Source organism: Zingiber officinale, chromosome 11A (genome assembly GCF_018446385.1).
Source record: "Zingiber officinale cultivar Zhangliang chromosome 11A, Zo_v1.1, whole genome shotgun sequence".
Classification (NCBI taxonomy): Eukaryota; Viridiplantae; Streptophyta; class Magnoliopsida; order Zingiberales; family Zingiberaceae; genus Zingiber; species Zingiber officinale.
Genome location: NC_056006.1, coordinates 24,728,018 through 24,743,948, shown reverse-complemented (window position 1 = coordinate 24,743,948; position 15,931 = coordinate 24,728,018). Strand labels below are relative to the sequence as shown.

General features: G+C 35.1%; 1 long non-coding RNA gene across 1 annotated transcript; it reads right to left on the bottom strand.

Annotated features, from left to right (window-relative positions):
- Window positions 1-14,585: 14,585 nt before the first annotated feature.
- On the bottom strand, window positions 14,586-15,121 carry LOC122030824. Its single transcript, XR_006125626.1, has 3 exons — window positions 15,080-15,121; window positions 14,908-15,000; window positions 14,586-14,656 (listed from the first exon to the last, which is right to left on the bottom strand). It is a non-coding gene; the product is annotated as an uncharacterized LOC122030824 (long non-coding RNA).
- Window positions 15,122-15,931: the final 810 nt, after the last annotated feature.

The window sequence follows — 15,931 nt, the reverse complement described above, 5'->3', positions numbered from 1 at the left end:
TATAAACTGCTGGTGTGTTTATATCTAGCCGTGTGGGCTAAAGTATATAGCTGATGAGTATGCTTGTGGATGTATGTATATATACTTCAGATTGTCATTGTTACAGGGGATGTACTGTTCGATTTTTTTCGGACTACCTTACTCGCGAGGCATGACAGTTGTATCCCATAAGTATTAAACAACTACCTCTACACTTTTCCATATCATTGGGGGGTCATCTACCTAAATATATCTACTTAGTTATCCAAACCATGTATATACAGTCCATCGTAAACATCCTCATGGAATAAGATACCTCGATCCTCTATTGACTAGTCAAGTTAACAATGGTATATATATAATTCAGTCCTTTCTACGTCTGTACAAGTTATGTACTCAAGTGTTCCTTCTAGGTTATCTAACTAGTCACAAGCTACTCAAAGGTCAGAAACTCCATGAAATAGCTAGGCTAAATTGGTCCTCTATTGATCGAGACAACATGAATTAATTGATCCATTACTAACCAAGCCAATAATTGTATAATACTCTATCTTTCACCTAGATGGTAGTAGCAAGAGTTGGTACGACCGGTGGTAGGGTAGGATTATTTCTCTGAGACTATAATCTCTAATCTCCACTAGGTTGTTGATAGATTCGACCCTCACTTTGCAACTCGATATCAGTCGGTGCTACTAGAGAATCAACATTCTCTTCATCAAGGTAGAGTCTTCCACGTGTCAACTAATCACTTCCATTGTCAACAATGACCACAAATTAAAATAGAGCTGATTGACTAAGTATCTTCATGCTACACCAAGTTAATGAATACCTACTAGACAGGTATAGAAATAGATACACAATCCAACTAAATTGGAAAGTGTCTATCCATGACGTATAAAAGGTAGTCAACACAAAAGATAAGGTAATCACCAGAAATATAACTTCTTTTCCTATATCTTGGAGATGCCCTACAGTTGCCTAGTCCTAGAACTCAAAAGTCGCATCGAAAAAAACAAACCATAAAATCAGAAACATGTATAATAGACCTCGTAAACCTATGACTCTGAAACCAGTATCAAGCAATCAAAAATTGGTATCAAGGACTAGAAATCCATGTGGGACATGATGTTGAGAGATAAAGGGTTAATTTCAATAAAAAATGGATTGTTTACAAGGAATCTAAGAAACAAAATTCCTATCTTGGAGTATTTAATAGAAGCTATGAATTAAAAGTTTTTTTTTAGGATATGGGATCGTGTGGAGTAAATGGTGAATCTATTCAGGTCAAATTTAAAGTTTTTTCCACAAATAATTAACTCTTCCATATAGTATTTTAGAAAAGCAGACCATGTTGAATTTCAACCAATATCTTTATATTATGGTTGTTGCTTTGCTTTGCAAGGTTAGATTTGCATCATCACATAACAAAGTTTTGATACATTATTTATGTCTCACTCAAAATATAAGGCTGAACTTAATATTTGTATTGAGACTCTTAAATTTCAAGTGAGATGGTAAGCTAATAAACAAGAATTTATAATTTTTTTATTGATTTAAAAGTATCAAAATAGTAATCATTGATTAGATCAGGAGAAGTTCAATGTATTGATAGGTTATATTTTTTATCAAAAATCAAATTTAAATTTTTTTTTTAGTTTGTATTTAAAAGTAAAGTTTTTTCTTGTATTGATTCAAAACTAAGCCATTTAATGAAACTTATAGTCATCTTTCAACTTTGTATCATTTTTGAAAATTTTGATGATGTTCATGTAACTTTGTGATTTTACAAGAAAACCTTTCTTTGAAACTTTAAAATTTTTAGTGATTTGTATATTTTTTTTCAAGCAACATAGGGTTAAACTTATGTTTTCATTTAAATATGTATGGATAATAATCAAAACATTTTTTTGATCAATTGAAATTTAGTAAAAAAATTTATGTTTTCATTTAAATATTTCATAGTATTGATAATTTTTTTTATTTATTATCATCAATATATTTTTTTCATTATATCTAATTATTTATATTATCAACTAAATGTTAGGATTTTTATAGTCAAAAAGTGAATAATTTCAATTTAAAGCATATTTTATATTAAAATTAATAATTTTAGTAAAAAAAAGTGATGCTATTTTTACACTAAATTATATGTAACAAATATTTTTATTATAAAAGGTTATTAAGCTCACCCTATGAGGCCCTTACAACCGATCCCTAAGTTATATAAAGGGAGGTAAATCACGGGTTTAATTTATAGTCTACCGCCAAGTGGTTAGGGGGTGGAAGGGGTTTTTTTTTTCAAAAGGATATGCACCCTCGGAGAATTGGTCTTTTGCCCCGTACCTAGTCTGCCTCCCTTTAGCCAAATGGGAACCTCGTGGGGACTATAGTTACCAAATCTTGATACTTATAAGCATTGCTATAATTTGTTAATTGAATAGTTTCTTATTTACTTGTTCATTGCATCTTTTACTATAGCTTTATTTTAGTTAATATTAATATAAACTATAATATACTTTAGTATATTCTTAAGATTACTAATAAAAATTTCAATAATTTTTTCAAATGATAAATTTATATCTAATTTAAATGCTTTTATAGAAAGTATATTCATTTTTGATAGGCTCAATATTTCTATTAATATTTTAAAAAATAATTTGAAGTGTATTATCTTAGATCACTTAAATATGATTCATGCACATACCTCAATTAGATATTTCTAAAAGTAGTTTATTTAAGATATATTTATATCTTATAGATATGACTAATCATGCGGTCTAGGGGGATCCAAGCAAAGCCAACATTTCATGTTACGATTTCCAATTAATTGATTCCTTGGGAAAAATATGCCTTGTCCTTTTTCCGCAATTTTAGCAAGTTGGAGAACTGCATATTAGTAAATTGAAATGAGTACTCTTAGTATTTGTAATTTGATAATCATACACACAAAAATAAATATTTTGTATAAAAACTTTGAGATTTAAATTTAGGAACAGTAAAGATAAGGTGATTATCTAAATATGTAATGTCACTTAATTTCATAGCATATTTCACTCTGATGCCTTTAGATTTATGCTTTCAAACAATGTATGAAAATAATATTAATAGCTTACATAGTAATTCAATAAAATCAATTCCTGTCGAAGATGGTGTAGTAGCAAGCTCTCTAGATGTTGTCGGAATAATAAAAATGGATAACATAAAGAGGATAGCTAAGCTAATTTTACTTGAGTCCATTATCATGTCTCTAATATTAAGATGGATGTGAAAATCAAACTTGATTAGCTTTTAAATTTAATTGAATAATATGTCCATTTGGATCTACTATTTATATGGTTAGAAACATATGTTACTTTTATGTGATAAGGATAACTTAAGATTTTATTCTTTCAACGTAGGAAGTTATTTAAAGTATGTAAAGAAATGTTTATATTGTATAAAGATAAATTGATAATTATAATATTTTTAAGTTACCTAAATGGTCTTGAAAATTATTATGCCAACAAAAAAACATGTAAGAAAACTTCACATTAGCAATTAATTTTTTTTAAAATTATCATAACCATATTAGTGATCCATTTCTATCATGAGCGGAAAAATACTATATCCTCTTATCCAGCGGATCCATGTGAAGGGAAGAAACAATTTTCATGGCAATAATCTATGTTAAGCTACATGATAGGATTATACCTTTGTTGCGTGCCCTTCGCAATCCCGACAGCAACATTTTCTTTGGATCCAGATCTCAGGCGTTCAAGCGTCCACGCCTCTACGGTATCCACACGAACATATCCTTCGTTCGTCACACGAACGAAGCCTTTAGAGAAGAACCATCTTCTTGTGATAGCAAGAAGCATGGTTCGAACAAACATCAAGAATCGACCATGGAAGGAGGAGGAAGAAGATGGAATCTCAAGAGTCACATTTTTTTCATCTAATGAAAAATAAAATCCAAAAACCCATTTATATTCATGTTATGAATACCAAGGGTTTTTTGTCTCTTTGTATTCCTCTTAATGGGTTGGATTTATTATATTGGATTAACCATTAATCCAATAACCCAATGAGTCTAACCCATTGAGTCTAACCCATTAATCCAATGTGTCTAATTCGGATTGGACTCAATCCAATGAGTGGGTTCATTTGAGTCTAACTCAATTAGTAACTAAAAGGCCTAATCATCTCATGATTGGCTCTTAGGGAAAATTACTAACACGAAACTCCTCCAGCCATGAGTTGACAGAGGAGAAATCCAATTTGGGTGAGTTTTAGAGTTGAATTTCAATTCTGCTTTGATTTGATTTGTTAAATGATGATGTTGTTAAGTTTGGTTGTATATGGATTCCTAAATATGAATGTGAATTGGAGGAGAAAATGATTGTGTTGATTGAGAATTATTGGATTTGTTGGATGATATGATTAAACCTAAACTAATCATGTGGATGGACTATGTAGGTTGGGTTTATGATGCTTAATAGTTGACTCAAGTTAGCTTAATCCAGTGTAGTTGTAATTCTTTGTGGATGGGTTGATTGATTGATAATGAAGTAACTGAGTTTTAGATTGATTATGCTTCCAGTATACTCTAATTGGAGGTTAAATGGTTAGGGTTGCTTAATCTATTTAGTTATGAAATTAGAGCTTCATTTATAAGTTGATTTCTCTATTTGAATTAATTCACTAAGATTTTATCTACGAAGAAGTATTGGATTACCAAATGGAATGGAAACATAGTTACCTAATCGAATTAGGATTGAGTTATGGGGTTTAGCTAGTTGTTGTATATGTGATTAGCTAAACCATATATCGTATTATTTGCAGGACGTTGATTCGAGATAAGTGTATCGACATGAGATTTTTTACCATGATCGACATATAAAGGCAAGTACTTCTCGCTTTATTTTTTTAGTACATTAATCATAGTGCATGAGCTAAATATTCATATAGTTACTGTGTTTATCCTAACTTCACTCTTATTTTTCTAGTGCTTGATGCTTATCCACCCGATCTTTGAGCTACACATTTGTATATCTATACAGTCTATCTTGTCATCTATGATATTTAGCAGATACTAGATACCGTGTTTCCTTGCTTGAATGTTGTTTATTTACACACCTCACTAAGCATGCTGGCTTCATGTAGCATTCCTGATTTCTATTTATATATATATGATGACTGCTACATTTTACGCATCATGCCATTGCATGCATGGCGACGACCATTTCTCCCTTGTGGTTGAGAGGGTCGTTGGCCAGGGCCACACGATCGGCCACTCATGGGTAGTGGTAGCTGGAGCGTGCCGCTTGTCCTGTCGTGCTCCCACTCGCTTACTCATGGGTAGTGACAGCTGGAGTTGCGAGCAGCAGGAACCCCCGTCGCAGACGTAGCTAGTTAGCTACTATGCAACTGTCCCCTCGGCCAATCGAGAGTAGTGGTAGATGGAGTGGTGTATAGTCTGTCACTGACCTGACCTCTCGACCATACAGGGGTCATGGTGCAGAGGGGTGGGCGGGAGTGACCATCCGTGCGTACGCTGTTATTATTATACCTGCTAATGCTGTTGCTTACTTATGCTGATATGCTTACATAGGTTTAGATATATACCTATGGTATGTGTTTAGGCACTGGCTTACTTATTGTTAATATGTATATACCTCACATGTTACCCATGTATTTAAGAGCAGTACTGTAGCATGTATTTGCTACTCCTGACTTTCGATTAATAGCCTAGGATATGGTTTCAATTATGGACACATATTATGATATCACTGTAGTATCTGCTATTTCCCTACGAGACTGTATACCTTGTATCTCTAGTTCTTTATTATGTTCATGCACTATCTGTCTATTACCCGCTGAGTCCCATAATGCACTACCCCATAAACTGGTTTATTTCGCCAGGTAGCAGATAAAGGATTTATGGAGTCGCCTGGAGATCATGTCCGCCAGTCCTATGTCACATTGAGCTTCTCCTACCTTTAGTGCTTCCATTCGCATTATTGGTTTTGCACTTGTTCTTGTATTTGTGTATTCTTTTATATGGAGTTTTGTTTTGTGAAATCTTGTATTTGGTTTGGTGATGATGTGTCTAGCTGAGCCGGCTCACAGTTAGTTGTTTTGGTCGTTTCATGTTCGTTATTTTGTGATTTCTGCTGAGCTATGTTTCAGCCATGTGGGCTGACTATTAACTACATTGGTTGTGATTATTTCAAGCCGTGTGGGCTACTTATAAACTGCTGGTGTGTTTTTATCTAGCCGTGTGGGCTAAAGTATATAGCTGATGAGTATGCTTGTGGATGTATGTATATATACTTCATATTGTCATTGTTACAGGGGATGTGTTGTCCGATTTTCGTCGCACTACCTTACTCTCGAGGCGTGACAGTTGTATCCCATAAGTATTAAACAACTACCTCTACACTTTTCCATATTATTGGGGGGTCATCTACCTGAATATATCTACTTAGTTATCCAAACCATGTATATATAGTGCATCGTAAAAGTCCTCATGGAATAAGATACCTCGATGCTCTATTGACTAGTCAAGTTAACAATGGTATATATATAATTCAGTCCTTTCTACGTCTGTACAAGTTATGTACTCAAGTGTTCCTTCTAGGTTATCTAACTAGTCACAAGCTACTCAAAGGTCAGAAACTCCATGAAATAGGCTAAATTGGTCCTCTATTGATCGAGACAACATGAAATAATTGATCCTTTACTAACCAAGCCAATAATTGTATAATACTCTATCTTTCACCTAGATGGTAGTAGCAAGAGTTGGTATGACCGCTGGTAGGGTAGGATTATTTCTCTGAGACTATAATCTCTAATCTCCACTAGGTTGTTGATAGATTCGACCCTCAATTTCCAACTCCATTTCAGTCGGTGCTACTAGAGAATCAACATTCTCTTCATCAAGGTAGAGTCTTCCACTTGTCAACTAGTCACTTCCATTGTCAACAATGACCACAATTGAAAATAGTGTTGATTGACTAAGTATCATCATGCTACACCAAGTTAATGAATACCTACTAGACAGGTATAGAAATAGATACACAATCTAACTAATTTGGAGAGTGTCTATCCATGACGTATAAAAGGTAGTCAACACAAAAGATAAGATAATCACCAGAAATATTACTTCTTTTCCTATATCATGGAGATGCCCTATAGTTGCCTAGTCCTAGAACTCAAAAGTCGCATCGAAAAAAATAAACCATAAAATCAGAAACATGTATAATAGACCTCGTAAACCTATGGCTCTGAAACCAATATCAAGCAATCAATAATTGGGATCAAGGACTAGAAATCCATGTGGGACATGATGTTGAGAGATAAAGGGTTAATTTCTATAAAAAATGGATTGTTTACAAGGAATCTAAGAAGCAAAATTCCTATCTTGGAGTATTTAATAGAAGCTATGAAATAAAAGTTTTTTTTTTAGGATATGGGTTCGTATGGAGTAAATGGTGAATCTATTCAGGTCAAATTTAAATTTTTTCCACAAATAATTAACTCTTCCATATAGTATTTTAGAAAAGCAGACCATGTTGAATTTCAACCAATATCTTTATATTATGGTTGTTGCTTTGCTTTGCAAGGTTAGATTTGCATCATCACATAACAAAGTTTTGATACATTATTTATGTCTCAATCAAAATATAAGGCTGAACTTAATATTTGTATTGAGACTCTTAAATTTCAAGTGAGATGGTAAGCTAATAAACAAGAATTTATAATTTTTTTATTGAATCAAAAGTATCAAAATAGTAATCATTGATTAGCTCAGGAGAAGTTCAATGTATTGATAGGTTATATTTATATCAAAAATCGAATTTAAATTTTCTTTTTAGTTTGTATTTAAAAGTAAAGTTTTTTCTTGTATTGATTCAAAACTAAGCCATTTAATGTTGAATTTAATGAAACTTATAGTCATCTTTCAACTTTGTATCATTTTTGAAAATTTTGATGATGTTCATGTAACTTTGTGATTTTTCAAGAAAACCTTTCTTTGAAACTTTAAAATTTTTAGTGATTTGTATATTTTTTTCAAGCAACATAGGGTTAAACTTATGTTTTCATTTAAATATGTATGGATAATAATAAAAATATTTTTTTGATCAATTGAAACTTTGTAAAAAAATTTATGTTTTCATTTAAATATTTCATAGTATTGATATTTTTTTTATTTATTATCATCAATATATTTTTTTTCATTATATCTATTTTTTAAATTATCAACTAAATTTTAGGATTTTTATAGTCAAAAAGTTGAATAATTACAATTTAAAGCATATTTTATATTAAAATTAATAATTATAGTAAAAAAAAGTGATGCTATTTTTACACTAAATTATATGTAACAAATATTTTTATTATAAAAGGTTATTATGCTCACCCTATGAGGCCCTGACAACCGGTCCCTAAGTTATATAAAGGGAGGTAAATAACGGGTTTAATTTATAGTCTACCGCCAAGTGGTTAGGGGGTGAAAGGGTTTTTTTTTTTCAAAAAGATATGCACCCTCGGAGAATTGGTCCTTTGCCCCGTACCTAGTCTGCCCCCCTTTAGCCAAATGGGAACCTCGTGGGGACTATAGTGTTGGTTGCTACTCGGAAAGCCTAGAGGTTCCACTGTACAAAAATTTTGTACAAAGGTCTGAACCTTTTCCTAGCTACCATGTGTTCTTTTAAATTAAATTTTGGATCGCCTGCGGAACTTAACACGTTTGATCCAAAACTTAATCTATTTGTTCTTTTAGGTTTTGACTTGGATCTCCTGCGGAACTTAATACGTTCGACCCAAGTCACCTTAAGTTATTAATTTCATTAAATATTAATTTCCATAATCGGTTCCCAGTACTGACGTGGCGAGGCACATGACCTTCTTGGATATGGAAGCAACCACCACCGACTAGACAAAACCTTTTATAGAAAGCTAATATTTAATTTCCTAAAATAACTTTAGGTTAACCGAAAAGAACAATCAAATCACAAAAAAAAAACAAAAGAACACTATATCGAAAACAAATTCGAAACTCTAGAATCGTATGCCTCTTGTATTTAGTATTATTTCCAAAAATAACTAGTATGATGCGGAAAGAAAAATTACTAGTTATACCTTTTAGAAAAACCTCTTGATCTTCTACCGTATTCCTCTTCTAACCTCGGACGTTGTGTGGGCAACGATCTTCCGAGATGAGAACCACCAAGCACCTTCTTCTTCCTTGCAAGTTTCGGCCATCAAAACTTCTTCTAGGATGAAGAGGTTCGGCCACCACCACCATGCTCCAAGGGATGCTAGAAACAAAGCTTTCTTTCTCTCCTTCTTCTTCTTCTTCTCTAAACTTGATCCGGCCACCATATGGGTCTCCACAAGAAGGATGAGGTTCGGCCATCAAAGAGAAGAAAGGAGGAGAGGATGGCCGGCCACACCAAGGAAGAAAAAGAGAGAGGAAAAATAATAGAGTTGTTAGCCATGAAGGCACCTCTACCCTCTCTTTTATAATCCTTGGCCTTAGCAAATAAGGAAATTTAAATAAAAATTTCCTTAATTCTTTTTCCATTGATAAGAAAAATTTATTTAATTAAAAATAATTTTTTTCTCATCAACAATGTGGCCGGCCACTTTAAACCAAGCAAGGGAAGTTTAATTCAATCAAGAATTAAAACTTTCCTAATTTGTTTTCGGAAATTTTATAAAAAATTTCTCTAATAATTTTCCCTTCATGATGGTCAATAAAAAGGAAATTTTATAAATTAAAATATTTCTTTTAAACATGTGGATAAAAAGAAAGTTATCTTTAAAAATTAAAATCTCTTCCAATCTACAAATAAGGAAAGATATCTAATCTTTTCTTAATCCTTGTAGAAGCTTTATAAAAGAGATATTTAATTTTTAAACTCTCTTTTAAATCATGAACATGATTAAAAGGAAAGTTTTTACCAAAATTAAAATCAACCTTTTAATCTACAAATAAGGAAAGAGATTTAACTCTTCTCTTAATCTTTTGTAGAATCTTATAAAAGGAAAGATTTAAATTTTTAAACTCTCTTTTAAATCATGTTATCCACATGAGAAAATTTTAAAAAATAAAATTCCTTTTTATTTTAATAGGGTCGGCCACCTAAGCTTGAGTTCAAGCTAGGGCCGACCACATGAATTCACCCATGAACCAAAACATGGCCGGCCCTAGCTTGGTCTCCAAGCTAGCTTGGCCGGCCCCCTATAGGATGGGTAAGAAGGTGGGTATAGGTGGGTATAGTACTCTATAATTAAGAGGCTACGATAGGGACCGAGAGGAGGAATTGGTTTTGGTCTCCCGATAAAATTAAGCATCCCGTGTTCGCCCCGAACACACAACTTAATTTTTTCAATAATAATTCATTCCACTAGAGAATTATTATTGAACTACCGCACCAATCCCAAATTACATTTTTGGGCTCCTTCTTATTATGAGTGTGTTAGTCTCCCTGTGTTTAAGATAACAAATGTCCACTAATTAAGTAAGTTACTGACAACTCACTTAATTAATATCTAGCTCCAAGAGTAGTACCACTCAACTTCATCGTCATGTCGGACTAAGTCCACCTGCAGGGTTTTAACATGACAATCCTTTTGAGCTCCTCTTGGGGACATTCTCAACCTAGTATCTCTAGGACACAGTTTCCTTCTATAATCAACAACAGACACTATAAGTGATATCATTTCCCAACTTATCGGGCTTATTGATTCATCGAACTAAATCTCACCCATTGACAAATTAAAGAAATAAATATCAAATATATGTGCTTGTTATTATATTAGGATTAAGAGCACACACTTCCATAATAACTGAGGTCTTTGTTTCTTTATAAAGTCAGTATAAAAGAAACGACCTCTAATGGTCCTACTCAATACACTCTAAGTGTACTAGTGTAATTATATAGTTAAGATAAACTAATACCTAATTACACTACGACCTTCAAATGGTTTGTTCCTTTCCATCTTGGTCGTGAGCTATTGTTTATAATTTATAAGGTACTGATAACATGATCCTCTGTGTGTGACACCACACACCATGTTATCTACAATATAAATTAATTGAACAACTACATTTATCACAAATGTAGACATTTGACCAATATGATTCTTATTTCTAGATAAATGTTTATACCAAAAGCTAGGCTTTTAGTATACACTCTAATAATCTCCCACTTATACTAAAAGACTAAGCTGCCATATCTGCTGCTATACATCTGATTCCATCCCTTCAACATGCCCATCAAAAGCTCTTTCCTTAAAGACCTTAGTGAAAGGATCTATAGGTCATCACCTGATGTAATCTAGGCGGCAACAACTTCTTCTCGTTTATACGATTCCTCGTATTGGGTGGTACTTGCGCTCTATTGTGTTTACTTGCTTTATAGACTTATGGTTTCTTCGAGTTTGCTACTGCACCAACATTATTACAATAAATTGTAATAATTTTTTGGACAAACCAGAAATCATATCTAAGTCTATCTTGAGGTTATTGAGTCATTCAGCTTTTATGGCTACCTCAGAGGCTTGCCATATACTAAGCTTCTATGGTGGAGTCCAGAAAAACACCTATGCTTATCACTCTTCCATAGTTATGACTTTACCTCCTAAAGTAAACACAAAACCCCGAGGTTGACTTATTATTGTCCCTATCCGATTGGAAGTCAAAATCCATGCAACCCACAAGGACTAAATTAACTGCCTTTTAAGCTAGCATATAATCTCTAGTGCCTCTAAGGTACTACAATATATGCTTTACTGCAGTCCACTGTCCTTGTCCAGGGTTACTTTGATATCTCTAACTACCTTTGGTTCTAATCAGTGCATAGCATACATTAGGCTTCCAACAGCCGTAGCATAAAGAACTGGCTTTATTTCCTTTATCTCCTTTGATGTCTACAGAGACATATCTTTAGATAAAGTTACTCCATCCTGAAAAGGTAAGAAACCTTTCTTGGAGTTTTGTATGCTTAAAACGAGCAAGGATTTTTCCGATGTATAAAGCTTGGGATAAGTAAAATATTCTTTTCTTGCGATCCCTTATTACTTTGATCTCAAGAATATATACATTCTCCCAAGTCCTTTTATATCGAATTATTTTGGACAACCATACCCTTACTTCTGACAACATTTTGATATTGTTTCCAACTACCAAAAATGTTATCTAAGTATAGTACAAGAAATACCACCACGTTTCTATCACATCTTTTGTATACACAAGACTTATCCGGTTACTAAATCCATAGATCTGGATTACTTTGATAAACCGGATGTTCCAAGACCTTGAAGCTTTGCCTCAGTCCATAGACTGATTGAGCTTACACACAAGATGCTCTTAGCCCTTTGCAATGAACCCTTCTGGTTGCTTTATATGGATGTTTTCTTCAAGACTTCCATTAAGGAATGCTGTCTTGACATCCATTTGCCAAATAGATAAAAGAATCCGGATAGACTTAAGCATGGCTACCAGTGAAAAAGTTTCCTTTTTCATCTAGCCTTGCTTTGAAAGTTTCTACCTTCCTGTCTATCCCTCTTTTCCTAATATAGACCTTTTTACACCCCAAAGGCTTTTATACCATTTGGTGGTTCTATAAGCTTCCAGATTTTATTAGAATACATATATTCTAATTCTATTATTCATTACTCTTTGCCAAGATATTGCATCTTTATCTTGGAGTGCTTCGTCATATGTCCGGAGATCAGGTTCATGTCCTCCAGGGATCGAGTCCAAAAACTCTCCCAAAACATAAATCTTTTTAGGTTACCTAACAACCCTCCCACTACGATGAGGCACTATCTGTAATTGTGTATCATTTATGATACGTATTGCAGTTTCTTGTGATATTTCATCTTGTACAGTTGGTACTAGATTAGACATGTCCTTTATTATTTCCTTAAGAACAAATTTACTTATGGGCATGAGGTTTATTACATAGTCCTTTTCTAAAAATCGGTCATTGATGCTAATAACCTTCTGATTTTTAAGACTATAAACCTACTTTCATTTCTCTAGGATAACCCACAAACAAGTGAATTCCTGTCCAACTTATCATTGTCTCTCTTCAGCATATGTGCACTGAATTGTCACGCCCCAGAGGAGTCTCTGTCCGAAGAAATTTCGGCAGCATCTCCCCTGTACGGCGGACAATATGAAACTTTCTACATATCACATATACATCAGCCACAGGCGGCTGGAATGATAACAATAAATAAAAACAAACACCACGCAGTTTATAAAGATATTCAGCCTCTGGCTGTCACAACCACGCAGTTAATAATAGTAATCAATAACAATAGGACTCTGACTCAAAATCCACCCTACTCCACTACACTCGTAAAGCTCAAATCCAACGAACTCACCTCTTGTGCCGTCCAGGCAGGTACGTAGTAGAATGAAATCCAATACCATATTAAAAATCCATAAAAAGGTGTCAATCCATACAATATCTATAGGAAAAATCCAAAGACAATACTAAAACAAAGTCTGATATAGAAAAAGGCCAAAATAAAACCAATAACGAACTAGTAGAGAACTAGCTCTACGTGCATATGGGGGCTAGCGACTGGAACTGCTCCGGACAGCCTCAACCTGAAAATATCAACAATGGAGGCGGGGTGAGTCCAACACTCAGCAGGTACAACTGATATGCATAATAAAATAAATAACAGACAACACTAATCATGCGTACAATCTTCTGAATACGAGAAGGAATAAATGCAACTGAAACGAAATCAAGAGATAACTGTACTAACCGGGATCAAGGTACAAAGGTAACAAGTCGTCAGACCGAAGAAATCATAATCCTGTATGCATGTCAATCAAATGCATCCATACAAATGTAGCATATAAGTGCAGCAATCACAACAATAAAATGCAATAAATGCATATGGTGACCGTGCACTCGGACATCACTGCTCCTGACAGTGACTGAGTGGAGCTGTCGGAGTACTCTCCTCTGGCCCCAAATCATAAATGGGGAGCTCAATGCTCTCATCTCCCGTACACAACGACGGGAGGAAATCTCTACCGGCTACCACTGAGTCTCGACCAGCGGAGCCAAACGAGTCCACCATCTGCGGCTGCTACCCTAAATGCCAGCGGAGCCAAGCAGGCGGGCGGCTGCGGCTACCTGAGTCCTCGGACCAACGAAGCAAGAACCGCCACACTCCAGCCAGATATACAACTAATCCATGGGTGGTGTGTGCAGTACATGTAACTGGCGATGGGCTCAACCAAAGTGGAGCCGACAATCGCACAGCATGCAATCATGATGCATGACACTAAAAACATGGCATAGTCCATATAACTAGATACAAGTGTGTACCACTGGAAGAAGTATCAAATAGAAGGTACACCAATCAAATAGGGTATCAAATAAACCCTAGATCCAGAACATATCATAGCATGTGGTTGGTTCACTACCTAAAGCATATGTGATCAGGTAGATATCATGCAGTGCAGCATAAATAAACAAACAAACATGTAACTAATCATGTAGCGACCAACCGAAACAAACAGATAACACAATTATTGTTATATGTTAAACATATTATCATGCATATCAAAAGACATAAGTCAAAGTACCCGCCTCCGATAAAATGGTCCAATCCGGGAATCAAGATACCCGTCGAGATACGGTCTCGAATCAGAGTCCTGCGTTATTAAACAGATAAGGTATTTAGCTATATAGCTAAATAAAAATCTCCAAACCTATTTAATAATCTTATCCATTCCTTAATTCAACACGTATACCTAGGTTAACATTAGTTATTAACCTATCTATCAATCATCAACAAAATGGTTAAAACCCAAATTCACTCAAACCACATATCACGATTATGTAGAATTAGGGCACCCTAACCAGTCCACAACAAAAATGAAATATAGTACATATACAAAATTACCTCTACAACTTGTCCAAATCTGATTGGAAACGTTGCTTCTGTAAATCAACAGTCGGAGCAAGGATAAATTGCCAATCTCCCAAACAGATAAACCTAAATCACAATTAACACGACAAAAATCAATATCAGACCCAATTCCTCAAGGATCACACCCATAATTCAAACAACTTACCCTAATCTGAAATTTCTCCAGAATGAACGAGATCCAAGTACTATTTTGGTGAACACAAAACTCTTCCTCTTGATACCGAAGAGGAGAGGGTGTCTGAAAGGTTCGTCCCTCGTTGAATCTGGAAGAAGCCCCATAGGAGAAGCAGTGGTGTTGGCCGTTGGCACAGAGGTGATGGCAACCGGAGCTAGGGTTCACTGGCCGACACTGTGCAGAGGAGCAGCGACGGCAGTAAAGCACTAGGGCACGACTTGGAGCAAAGAGGAAAGGATCGGGATGGGGGGCTCGGTCGGCCCTGTGCTCGGTATCCCCACGGCTAGGGCAACAGGGGGTCGGTGGTGGCTCTCGTCGCCGGCGGCAGAGACCAAGGCAGAGAGGAGGGTCGCCGGCGTCGGCAGAGGAGAGAACCGCCGGGGCCGGCGGTTAGGGCAAGGAGGAGAAGGCGTCGGCGGCGTCGGGTGCGCGGAGAGGATGCGAGGTGCACTCGGGTTCGGCAAGGGGAAGGAAACGGCGACACTAATAAAGGAAAAAGAAATAAAAATAAATAAATAAATAAAAAGAAAAGGAAATATATATACATTTCCTCTCTTAAATAGGGTAGCCTAAACAGGCCTTTCCCGGACCCTGTTTTTGTCCCCATTAACTTGTCCATACGAGCTCCGAAAAATTTCCAAAAAAATTTCTACAAATTCCGGAAAATTCCCTTATAATTTTCGGTATTTTACAGCTGGACTACCCGAATCCGAATATGCTTCAAAATAGGCTTACACCTATTCAGCAATTCTATATGAGTAGAGAGTTCTGACTTTGGAAGGTACTATGTTCACTTCCGTTTCCAGAGTATATCCTTAAAAT